Genomic DNA, 10,622 nt, shown 5'->3' on the forward strand with positions numbered 1-10,622 from the left:
TCTCTTCGTTCTTACTTGTCTCTTTCTCCCTCCTCGCCACGGTGACCTATATTTCTCTCTGTCTCCCTTTCCTCTCTTTACTCCACTACTGTATTCTGCGCCCTAACAGGAAGGGAGGGTCACGGACAAGATCACACGGGAGGGAACAAAAGAGAAGGGGAGAAGAAAGGAAATGTAATGTATTTTTTCGTGTTTGTGTTAAGGCAGAAACTCTGTCAGATATCAACGGGTGAAAAGAAATAATAAATTGAAGAGCCAATGTTTAAATAATACTTACCAATTGTTTTCTATGGACTTGTTTATTTACTGTTGCAGAATGGCACGCGTATCCATCGTATTCGTACGTACATGAAAGCACAAGCCCTTATGAATACACTCAAATGCACATGAATTCCTAGTCATACTCGTGCAATGAATCCATTTTACATCTCTATCCAACTTGTCACTGTCTGTTTTGGTTCTCTCGCCATGACAGACTGCTCCTCTACTCCTCCCGTCCCTCCCTTGCACCACGCACTCACCACGCTCTCATTGCCCTCACTCATCCCATCTTCCTCTCCCCCTCCCATCACTCTCCTCACTCACCCCTGCGTTCTTTGTGTGTTCTCACATTCACCATCGCTCACTTTTTCTGCTTCCTTTCAAATCTTCTTATTCCATTGTTCCATATTTCCTGTTTTTCCTCATGAGATTCATCCGTTTTTCGTTTTCCTTTTTTCTTCAGACCCTTTTCCCTTCTCACTTTTACTTGTTTTGTGCTTAATTAATTTGTGCACAGGTTGTTTTCTCTTTCCTTACTTCTTTGTTCGCTCAGTTAGTCTCTCCCTCTTTTTCTCCCTCCATTACTCAGTCCACGTAGGGCAGTGTGTGTGTGTGTGTGTGTAACAGCTATATCTTCTATATCTTATGTACAGGTATTGTGCCAAAAATAACGCCGCTCACATCTAAGTCTCCTATTGTTTGCATTCTTCGATTCGCTCCCTTCCCTTTCTGTCCTTTATGTTATGCCACCTTTATTCTCGCTATTTTCTGCGTCTCCGGCTTCCCCTCCTACTCTTGGTTTTGTATATAATTCCATTGCTTCTTCTTCCTTTGTTCTCTTCTCCTAGAAAAATGGATATTAAATTAGTAATATACATTTATACGAAATATAATTGCTTCAACGTAATAGTAATGAGCAAGTGGAAGGTACACGGTATGCGTATCATATTATAAAATTGGCTTTTCTAGCGCGATGCTACTTAAGTGTCTGAAAAAATGGCTAATGATCTCTTCAGCTCTCTTTCCGGTTGCAGCAGGTGTTTTCATTCACCTGTGAGTGGGGCGGCGACTCCCGGGGCACCGCTAAGCACCCTTGATCTATTTGAGAGAGAGAGAGAGAGAGAGAGAGAGAGAGAGAGAGAGAGAGAGAGAGAGAGAGAGAGAGAGAGAGAGAGAGAGAGAGAGAGAGATATCTGGGGGGAGTGGGTGAGGAAGATGGAGGTGGCGGGGGAAGGGGAAGGAGAGAGGAAAAGGAGGAGAGGGAGAGGAGGGGAAGGGAGAATGGAGGGAACGGTCATACGAGACAGACAGATAAACATAATGTAATGAAAAGGGGGAGGGGACAAACAATCAGAATGACTGAGTGATTGACGTACCTACTTTATTTACCCTATTAATTATTCATTGACTGACTGACCGACCGACTGACTGGCCAGCATGTCATATTTAGCTCTGTACTATCTATCCCTCATCTCATTCCCTTGACCAACAGCATCAAGTCTTAACGCGGTCTAACTTTGCAGTGCTACCTGTATTTTCTTTCTTTTTCTCTCCTTTCCCCTGAATCCCCCCCTTTTATTCCCTGCCATCCCTGACATTCCCTTCCCATCTTCCACACGTGTTCAAGTCGGTAAGGTAAGTAAGACCAATTAAAGATCTTGTAGGCTCCCTTCTGGTTTTCCATGAGGCAACGACGCACAAAATGAAGAAATGTTCCTCGTATCTTCCTGGTCTTCATGGAGGTGGCGTGGACAGAGGTGGAGGTGGTGTTGGGGTGGCAGTAAAAGATAAGCACACAGCCTTAACTAGGACATGCTACGGTACTGAGCAGTGTAGTAATATCGATGTTTCATTACGGCATTGTTAGGAAGATTGAGAGGTATAAGGAAAAGGTCTGTTTTATTGTCAGTTACTTTACTACTTTCCTTTTAGCATATTGCAGTACCACTTAGCTCCGTATTCCTTAATGTTTTGGTGTCTGAGCTGACTCTAATGGAGTTATTGGGAGTTTCAAGATTGTTTTCATGATCTTAGTTATAGTTTAGCATAAATTCTTTATTATCAAAGAAAAAAAAGTCAATAGAAACTCAACTAATCACCTCTGTGGCCTTTACCAATAGTCCTGATGAGTGAATAAAACCTTTAAGAATACGTGCCTTCTTAATCGGTATATTTAAAAACAACGATGAAAATCTGCTAATCTTCAATTGTCTAGCAGTCCAAGATGGTGCTCATGCCACAGGAATATTCGTTAGTGCTGGCTGTGTGTTGCTTGCTGACCACTCCCGCTTTGGTGTTATTACAGAGAGAGGTGTTTCATTAAGGTGTTGCGTTGTGGTGTTGCTTCAGGCCTTTGCTGTTGCTGCTTAGAGTCCCAGTGGTCACCTTTAACACTGGGTTATCACATGTTGAGGTTTTCAGGGAATTATTCATATAGAGTCATTGTGTGTATGTTTGGGTTATGAACTTGAACGTGGTGCGAGTATATCTGGTGTCGCCGGTAATGTCCATGAGTTGCCCGGGGTACGCCAGGGGACAACTGTATGAGCAGTGAACGATACAAATCTCTATTTTTCCATTAGTTAATTATTGTCATTTTGGTGTCGGATAATTAGTAATATTACTACTTCCCTTGAAGACAAATTCGTGGTAATTACGAGTAAAATATATCTGAGAAAATAGTAGCGGAAATTATGAAAGAAAACTGCTATCTTTGGTCTATTTTTTTTTCAATAATGAACATAAGGTTGAGGTTAATAGCGGTGGCCGGCAAGTATATCAAGTTAATATGATTTTACTGGGTGTGCGCGACGGGCCGGGATGGCGGTGTCGCCTCACACCCTGTGGCCGATTAATCCATTTTTAATTACAACATTCAGCCTGCAGGACGGGCGACGGACACGCCAGGCTTGAGGCGGCGAGGAGTAATGGAGGATGGTGGCGTGGAGGGGCTTGGGGGGAGTCAGGGAATCAGGTTGCCTTTGGCTGGCTTGGTGCAGAGTAATGCACTTGAAAGAGAAAGAACTTTATTGTTAACGAATTTTTTTTTTTTCGTGTTATGCTACTTGTATATTAAAGGAACAATGTCATTTCCGAAAATTGCATTGTCTCTGTAGTTAAGACTTTTAGTAAACTCCTTTTCATGTATTATCTGTGTGTTGTGTTACCAATTTATAATTTATTGTAACGTATTATTTTATCAGGAGTATCCGAATCCTGTTCACATTTCATGGAGCTATATTCGTAAGTAAGCTTGTAGGAGAACATTTAACTGTTTCAACGTTCCTTTTTAGCGCTTGTACCTACATATGATATTTTACATGCATAATATTTTACATGCATACAAAGTAGGAAAGTGTAGGTTTAATTAATGCGTGGGAACAGAAGCAGCCAGGTGGTGGTGAGTGGCCGCAACCAAGCGAATCACAATTAAATGCGGTTTTTCTTTTAAGTGAGGGAGGCTCAGCCGCGGACAGGTGTCAGTGTCAGGTGAGCTGGAGATGTTTTGCTGTGTTCTGGTCTACAAATCATGCTTCATCTTATTCAACAATTTCGAAAGATGTATTTCGTCAATCACTAAACTGTTGTATATTGTATAGATTAATTATATATTTTTGCTCATGTTCTGTATTATCGTCACTTACAAATTCAAACATGTTCTCTTGGTATTTATTTATAGACGGGTGCTACACACTTTTTTTTTGTTTCTGTTAACTACACCCAGTGATTTGATATCCTTGTCAGTAAATCAGCAGTCTGGTGCAGTTGTCCCATTTAGTTAATTAATCTGGAAATGATCTTGTTTGGTATTGCCAATTAATTTGTTTTGTTTATTCAACCGTATCCGGGTTAACCTATACTTTATAGTTTGTGTGCGTGTACGTGTGTGTGTGTGTGTGTGTGGGTGGGTGGATGGGTGGGTGGGTTCATTCATTCACTCATCCGTTCATTCCCCCGCTAATTTATCAATCTATTCCTCCCCTGTTCACGTCTGGTCTGTGGTTCACCGCGGCGAGATCACAAGTCAGTGGGTTACGAGGCAAAAACCCGTGAACGTGGGTGTGGAAAGGGGGGTAAATTATTTGTGGCCATTGTGTGTGAGGGGCGCCACTTGACCCGAGGGAAGGCGATGGCGAGGAGGGCGGCGAGGAGCAATAAGACCGAGGGACGTGTTTCCAGGCAAGGGGGCAAGGAGAGGCTGGGAACCCTTTAGGAGTGTATGGGGTCCTTGAGAAGCCACATCAAAGAGAGAGAGAGAGAGAGAGAGAGAGAGAGAGAGAGAGAGAGAGAGAGAGAGAGAGAGAGAGAGAGAGAGAGAGAGAGAGAGAGAGAGAATGTTGAAACTAGCTGTTTACATTTACTTTTCTTTATCCCCTTTTTATACACTCTCTCCTTTTCATAATTTAGTCCATCTTCTGTTTCCTTCTTGTTTGCGCCTTTCCCCTTCAATCCTGTCCTCTCTCGTGGCGCCCAAACCCTCTCCGTCTCTCCGTCTCCTTTCTCATTTTGTTTCCTCCGTTTTTGTGTTTTTGTCGATCATGTTTTTTCTCCTCTTTCCTTTCGTTTTCTCTCCTTCCTCCCCCTCCATTTCCTTATCCATTCTTCGTCTTACTTCTTTCTTTCCTGTCCTCTTTTTGTTTTGTTTCATTTCCTATCGTATTACTTTTTCTCCTTTCTCCTTTCTTATTTCTTCTCTAATTCCTTTCTGTCTCCTCTTCTATCTTTTTCTCTCCTCTCCTCTCCTCTCTGCTCCCTTCCTTGCTTACCTCTCCTCTCGTCTCCCCTCACTCACCGCCTCTGCACCTCGTCTCCCCACACTCCCGAAGGGCGATCAAGCAGCCGGAGGACAAGAACTAAATCGACTTTTACTGCCCTTTTTTGAGTGACGTTCCGAAACAGCGTCCCTCGGAGGGCAAATTTCTCACGCTGGTGGTTTTGTTGGCCGTGATTTCTCTCCCGCCGCTCCTCATTCCTCCCGCGACTCTCTCTCTCTCTCTCTCTCTCTCTCTCTCTCTCTCTCTCTCTCTCTCTCTCTCTCTCTCTCTCTCTCTCTCTCTTCGAATGTTTTCCCCTTACGAGTAGTTGTCGTCATTCGCCTGGTCTCTGTTTCTCGTCTCTGTTTCTCGTCTCTCTCTCTCTCTCTCTCTCTCTCTCTCTCTCTCTCTCTCTCTCTCTCTCTCTCTCTCTCTCTCTCTCTCTCTCTCTCTCTCTGGTTTTCCTCTATTTTTGTTTCTAGCTATTTTTTTGTTTTCTTTTTCGTTCTTTGCCTCCTCTTCCTCTGCTACCTCTTCCTCCTCTTTCTCTACATCCACTCGTCATTCCTCTCTTTCTCCTCCTCCTCCTCCTCCTCCTCCTCTTCCTCCTCCTTCCTCTTCGTTATCGTCTTTCTCCCCTGTTCCCTTCCTTTCTCTCTCTTCTCTCTACCTCTTCCTCCTCCTCCTCCTCCTCCTCTCTCCTATTCCCTCTCCCCTTTCTCCTCCTCCATGTCTTTCCTCAGCCACTTGGGTATTTTTTATATATATTTTTATACATAACAATTTCATATCTTCAGGTGACCCCACAAGAGACCATTCTGGACCTCCCATGCATTCTGTTCTCTGGATCCCATCTTCTTCTTCGTTTACTTTTACTTTATTCATATAGACTCTATTTTTTTCTCTCTGCTCTCCTCCTCCTCTTCCTTCTCTTCTTCTTCCTCCTTCTCTCGAGGGTAATGGGTCTTTGTGGCTAATGGTTAATAGAGGGTGATGAACTTTTACTAATTGTGGTGTGTTGCCCGTTGTGAAATAAGTGCAGCGCTGTCTTGTGCGGCTAATTATGGTGGTGATGGTGGTTGTAGTGAAGGGAGGGATGTGGTGATGGAGGTGCGGCAGAGGCTAGCTAGCTGTGGGAGAGTGGAGAGCCTGGCTGGAAATGGTGGTAAGGTCAGGTGGAAAAGTTAGGAATAGAGGTCGAGAAGGTGGGTTTGTGGATGGGGAAGGCTGGTGAAGGTGAAGGTGGGGAGGAAAGCAAGGTTAAGCTGGAGTTAGGAGCATTGAAACATGTTGGGCTGGTGGGGGGGTGGGGGCTGGCTTGATGCATAGTTGTTGTCAGGAGAGTCCGTGAGGGTCTGTGGTGTGTGGCGGTGTCGCTGCGGCTTGTCGTGTGGCTGGCGATTATCATGTTGCGGCGCGTCGCTAAATGACCGCCTGCTCCTGATGACAACCCGAACATGCCTGGAACACGTAACGCCCCGGCCCCGGTGAAGTTCAGCCTGCCTACTGGAGGAGGAGGAGGAGGAGGAGGAGGAGGAAAAAGAACAGGAGGAGGAAGAGTGAAGAATAGGAAAATAAAAATGATAAAAATGAGATTGAATGGAAAAAAGTAAGAGTGTGTGTGTGTGTGTGTGTGTGTGTGTGTGTGTGTGTATGCAAAACAATGCCGACACAATCGAGTTCGGAACATTTACCTCCATGAATCACAAACACACCGGCGCTCTCTGCTACACATTTGCAAGCATTCATCCTGTCAAGCAGAACTACGATGTTAGTAATTTTTCTGTTCACAAATATCAAAGGGCGCGATCAATGAGGCCTTTTTCCCCATAAATCCCCGTGCCATTACGTTCCCGATAAATTACTTTTTGTAAGAGGGAACTGGATTTGGCCCCGTGTTGGCCAAGAATTTCTCTTACGGGTCAAAGTGGTGAGACAAGGAGCGTGATAAAGTAAGAGTAACGAGAGAGAGAGAGAGAGAGAGAGAGAGAGAGAGAGAGAGAGAGAGAGAGAGAGAGAGAGAGAGAGAGAGAGAGAGAGAGAGAGAGAGAGAGAGAGAGAGAGAGAGAGAGAGAGAGAGAGAGAATGCATATAGCTTGTTTTCTGCACCATGAAGAATGAAGTCGAAAGTATAAAAGGTGTGGGAGAATTTCTTTTTTCCCTCCGTGTGTGTGTGTGTGTGTGTGTGTGTGTGAAGTGGACTGGTTCCCTTACCTACACTCACGGTCCTTGAAGCTCCTTTCCCTTTCCCTCCCGCTTCTCTACTGCATCACTTCAACCACCACCACCACCATCAGTCATCATCACCACCACTAGTCACCAACTCACACGTGTCCATCACCTTCATCATTCTTCTTACACACACACACACACACACACACACACACACACACACACACACACACACAGTCACTCACGCGCAAGTACTTATGCCTTCTGTACACACGCCGAGTATTCTCACACCACTTACACCTCCCATATTTTTTTTAGAGAATCCTCCCAACCAACCCACCCTTGCTCTGCGTACACACCATGAAGAGTATTTGCTTTTCCTCACAATTAAGGAGTGAGGCCGCAAAGGATGATAGGGATGAGGCGCAGTCCATATTCTTCCCTCCATCCTACACCCCCTCCTTACATCCTTCCCTTCCTACCTCGCTTCCTTAACTCTCTTTAACTCTTACCCCCTTCTCGCCACACTCACGTTCACCCCCTTCCTTCCTCACTTTCCCCCCTCACTCTCTTCCCCCTCTACTTTGTGTTTTCTTACCATTTTCTTGTCGATTAACCCGCGCGTTGGTCTCCGCCGCCGCTCGCCTCGATTTGCTACGCTGGCCGGGGAAGAAAGAGGAGAGGAGAACCATGGGGAAAAAAATGAAGGTTCTTGTTGTTGTTGATGGGTGACGGCGGGTTATTTTGTTTTCATCTTTCTCTTTTTTTTTTTGCCAATGTGTATTTTTTCCCTTTGAAAAGAGCCTCTTTCTACCCCGCTGCACCTGTCACTCTCCTGCTTGACGCGCCGCCCTCGTGTGTGTGTTTGTGTGTGTGTGTGTGTGTGTGTGTGTGTGTACATATTCGTTTCCAGGATATCAATAGTTATATATGAATGAATATACATAGTACATAAAATTATAGGGGGCAATAAGCAGCATCATACATTTAGGTTCTTCCCAGGTTTAGAAATTATGTATACTATAATAATTATATCGAAAATCCCGTAAAAATTAAGAAGTCCCATACAAATTCAGACTGAGAGAGAGAGAGAGAGAGAGAGAGAGAGAGAGAGAGAGAGAGAGAGAGAGAGAGAGAGAGAGAGAGAGAGAGAGAGAGACACCACCGTTGCCCCTAACACGGTCGAGTTGAGGAATAAAATACTATGGTGTCGTGGCCCTCGCATTCTCTCACCTACCCGACCACTTCGTCTTCCTCACTCCTCATTGTTCCTCCAAGCCTCTCTCTCTCTCTCTCTCTCTCTCTCTCTCTCTCTCTCTCTCTCTCTCTCTCTCTCTCTCTCTCTCTCTCTCTCTCTCTCTCTCTCTCTCTCTCCTCCCCCATCCTGAGGCTTCCAATAATACGATAAGCCAATCAGACATATTTTTTACACGTCGATTATATATATCGCCGTGGGATAAGCAGACGGGAGAGTAAGGTGTGCTGGGGAGCTGTGACGACAACAGGAAGGCGAAGAGGGGAAGGATGAGGGGAATGAGGGACGAAATCGGATTTAAGGGAAGGGTCGGCCTCGGTGTCTTTTCGGGTGAGGGAGGGAGGGAGGGAGGGAGGGAGGGAAGGAAGGAGGAAAGGAGGGTAGGAAAGGGACTTGTGTCGTGATGCACCAGAGAACGAAAGTCTTAGTGACAGGAGAGGGATGTGTGGGAAGGGTTTGTGTAAGCAATATCAAGGGAGGGGATTTGTAGGGCAGATCAGAAAGAGAGAGAGAGAGAGGGAGAGAGAGAGAGAGAGAGAGAGAGAGAGAGAGAGAGAGAGAGAGAGAGAGAGAGAGAGAGAGAGAGAGAGAGAGAGAGAGAGAGAGAGAGAGAGAGAGAGAGAGAGTCGATTTTTTAATATGTTAGGAGTAAAACTTTTCTGTAATCGTTTTATGTATTTTTTTTTCGGAATTATGCTTTGGAAATATAAAGTTTAATATTTTTTTTTTTCCGTGGCGGAAGAACCGGACTCGGATGGAAACACTGAAGACTGGAATATGAAACTCACTATAAAGGTGATTTACAGAGAACGGACAGGTAGTGACAGTGGAGGAAAGAGATTGACAGTGTAGAGTATTACTATTAGAGAAAGGCTTAGGTGCACAAGTCTCCTGTAATCTTAGGTCCATGTCATCTGTATAAGGATTAACGTTCCATCTTTATTTATTTATTTTTTCAGTAAAAGTTATTTCACATATTGCAGGATTTATACTGGAATATTCTCTCCAACTTTGTTTTCTCTTATTAACAATTATCATATCAAACTACTTCACATTTTTCATTAATAGTTAAAACATCAAACTACCTAATTTACATGGGGATATTCTCTCCACCTTTATTGTTTCCTCTCACTGATAGTTACCACATCAAACTACTTCACAGTTGGTTACCTTAAGAATACCAGATTGTTTCCAGATGTTAAGCAAGCTTAACAAAAACGTACAACTGATGTATGACCCCGAGACGAAAGTCCTTTCTGACCACAACCATCTCGGTACGACATGTGTGTCTTCATCCCATTATTATTGTTGGGGTCTGTAAGGTAGAAATCTTTTGTAAGCCTCGGGGAAAACTCAGATCTCCAGGCCGTAATCCGGGAGGCTGGGCTGAATCCTCTTACCCAAAGGTCGGCAATTAGCGTGTCATACCCGTAATTACTACAACATGTGCCACTCCGAGGTGTGCCGGGTACAGGGGGAGGAGCACAGGAGATACCGAGTAGATGAGAGGGGGCAAGACTGAAAGAGGATGAAGGAGGGGACGAGGAATTCATGGACCTGTGAGAATAGAAACTGGGATTAGAGATGAGAGGGAACACTGGTAGGGTAAAGCTCTGTACGAGAGAGAGAGAGAGAGAGAGAGAGAGAGAGAGAGAGAGAGAGAGAGAGAGAGAGAGAGAGAGAGAGAGAGAGAGAGAGAGAGAGAGAGAGAGAAACTACCACCTACACTTGAAAAGGAAAATAATAAGGGTATACGTAATACTACACACTTATGCTTTTGACATCTTGTAATCACCACTCAGTTCAAGGAAAATAAAGAAAAAATCATTCTCGGAAAGACTCCCAAACGAGGACCACATGGAATATGCTAGACCCTTTTACAGATAATGAAGTGATACGTAGCATATGAAGTGAGATGGAGGACTATTCAGAATCTACCTTAACTTAACCTTACCTTCACATCATTTACTGCCTTTTGTTGACGTGGCTTCATCAGGGATTCACTGCGGACTACGGGATTTAGGGAATGGAAGGTACGGGTCGATGTGGAGGGGAGGAAGAGGGCAATGGAAGGGCAATGTGAGGGTACAAGAGGGAATTTTGGGTACATCCGAGGGTAATCTGAAGGGGTGAGAGGGATGAGCAGATGAGCGGTATGCGAGGGATGTAGCACAATGAGA

This window comes from Scylla paramamosain, chromosome 5 (assembly GCF_035594125.1).
Source record: "Scylla paramamosain isolate STU-SP2022 chromosome 5, ASM3559412v1, whole genome shotgun sequence".
NCBI lineage: Eukaryota > Metazoa > Arthropoda > Malacostraca > Decapoda > Portunidae > Scylla > Scylla paramamosain.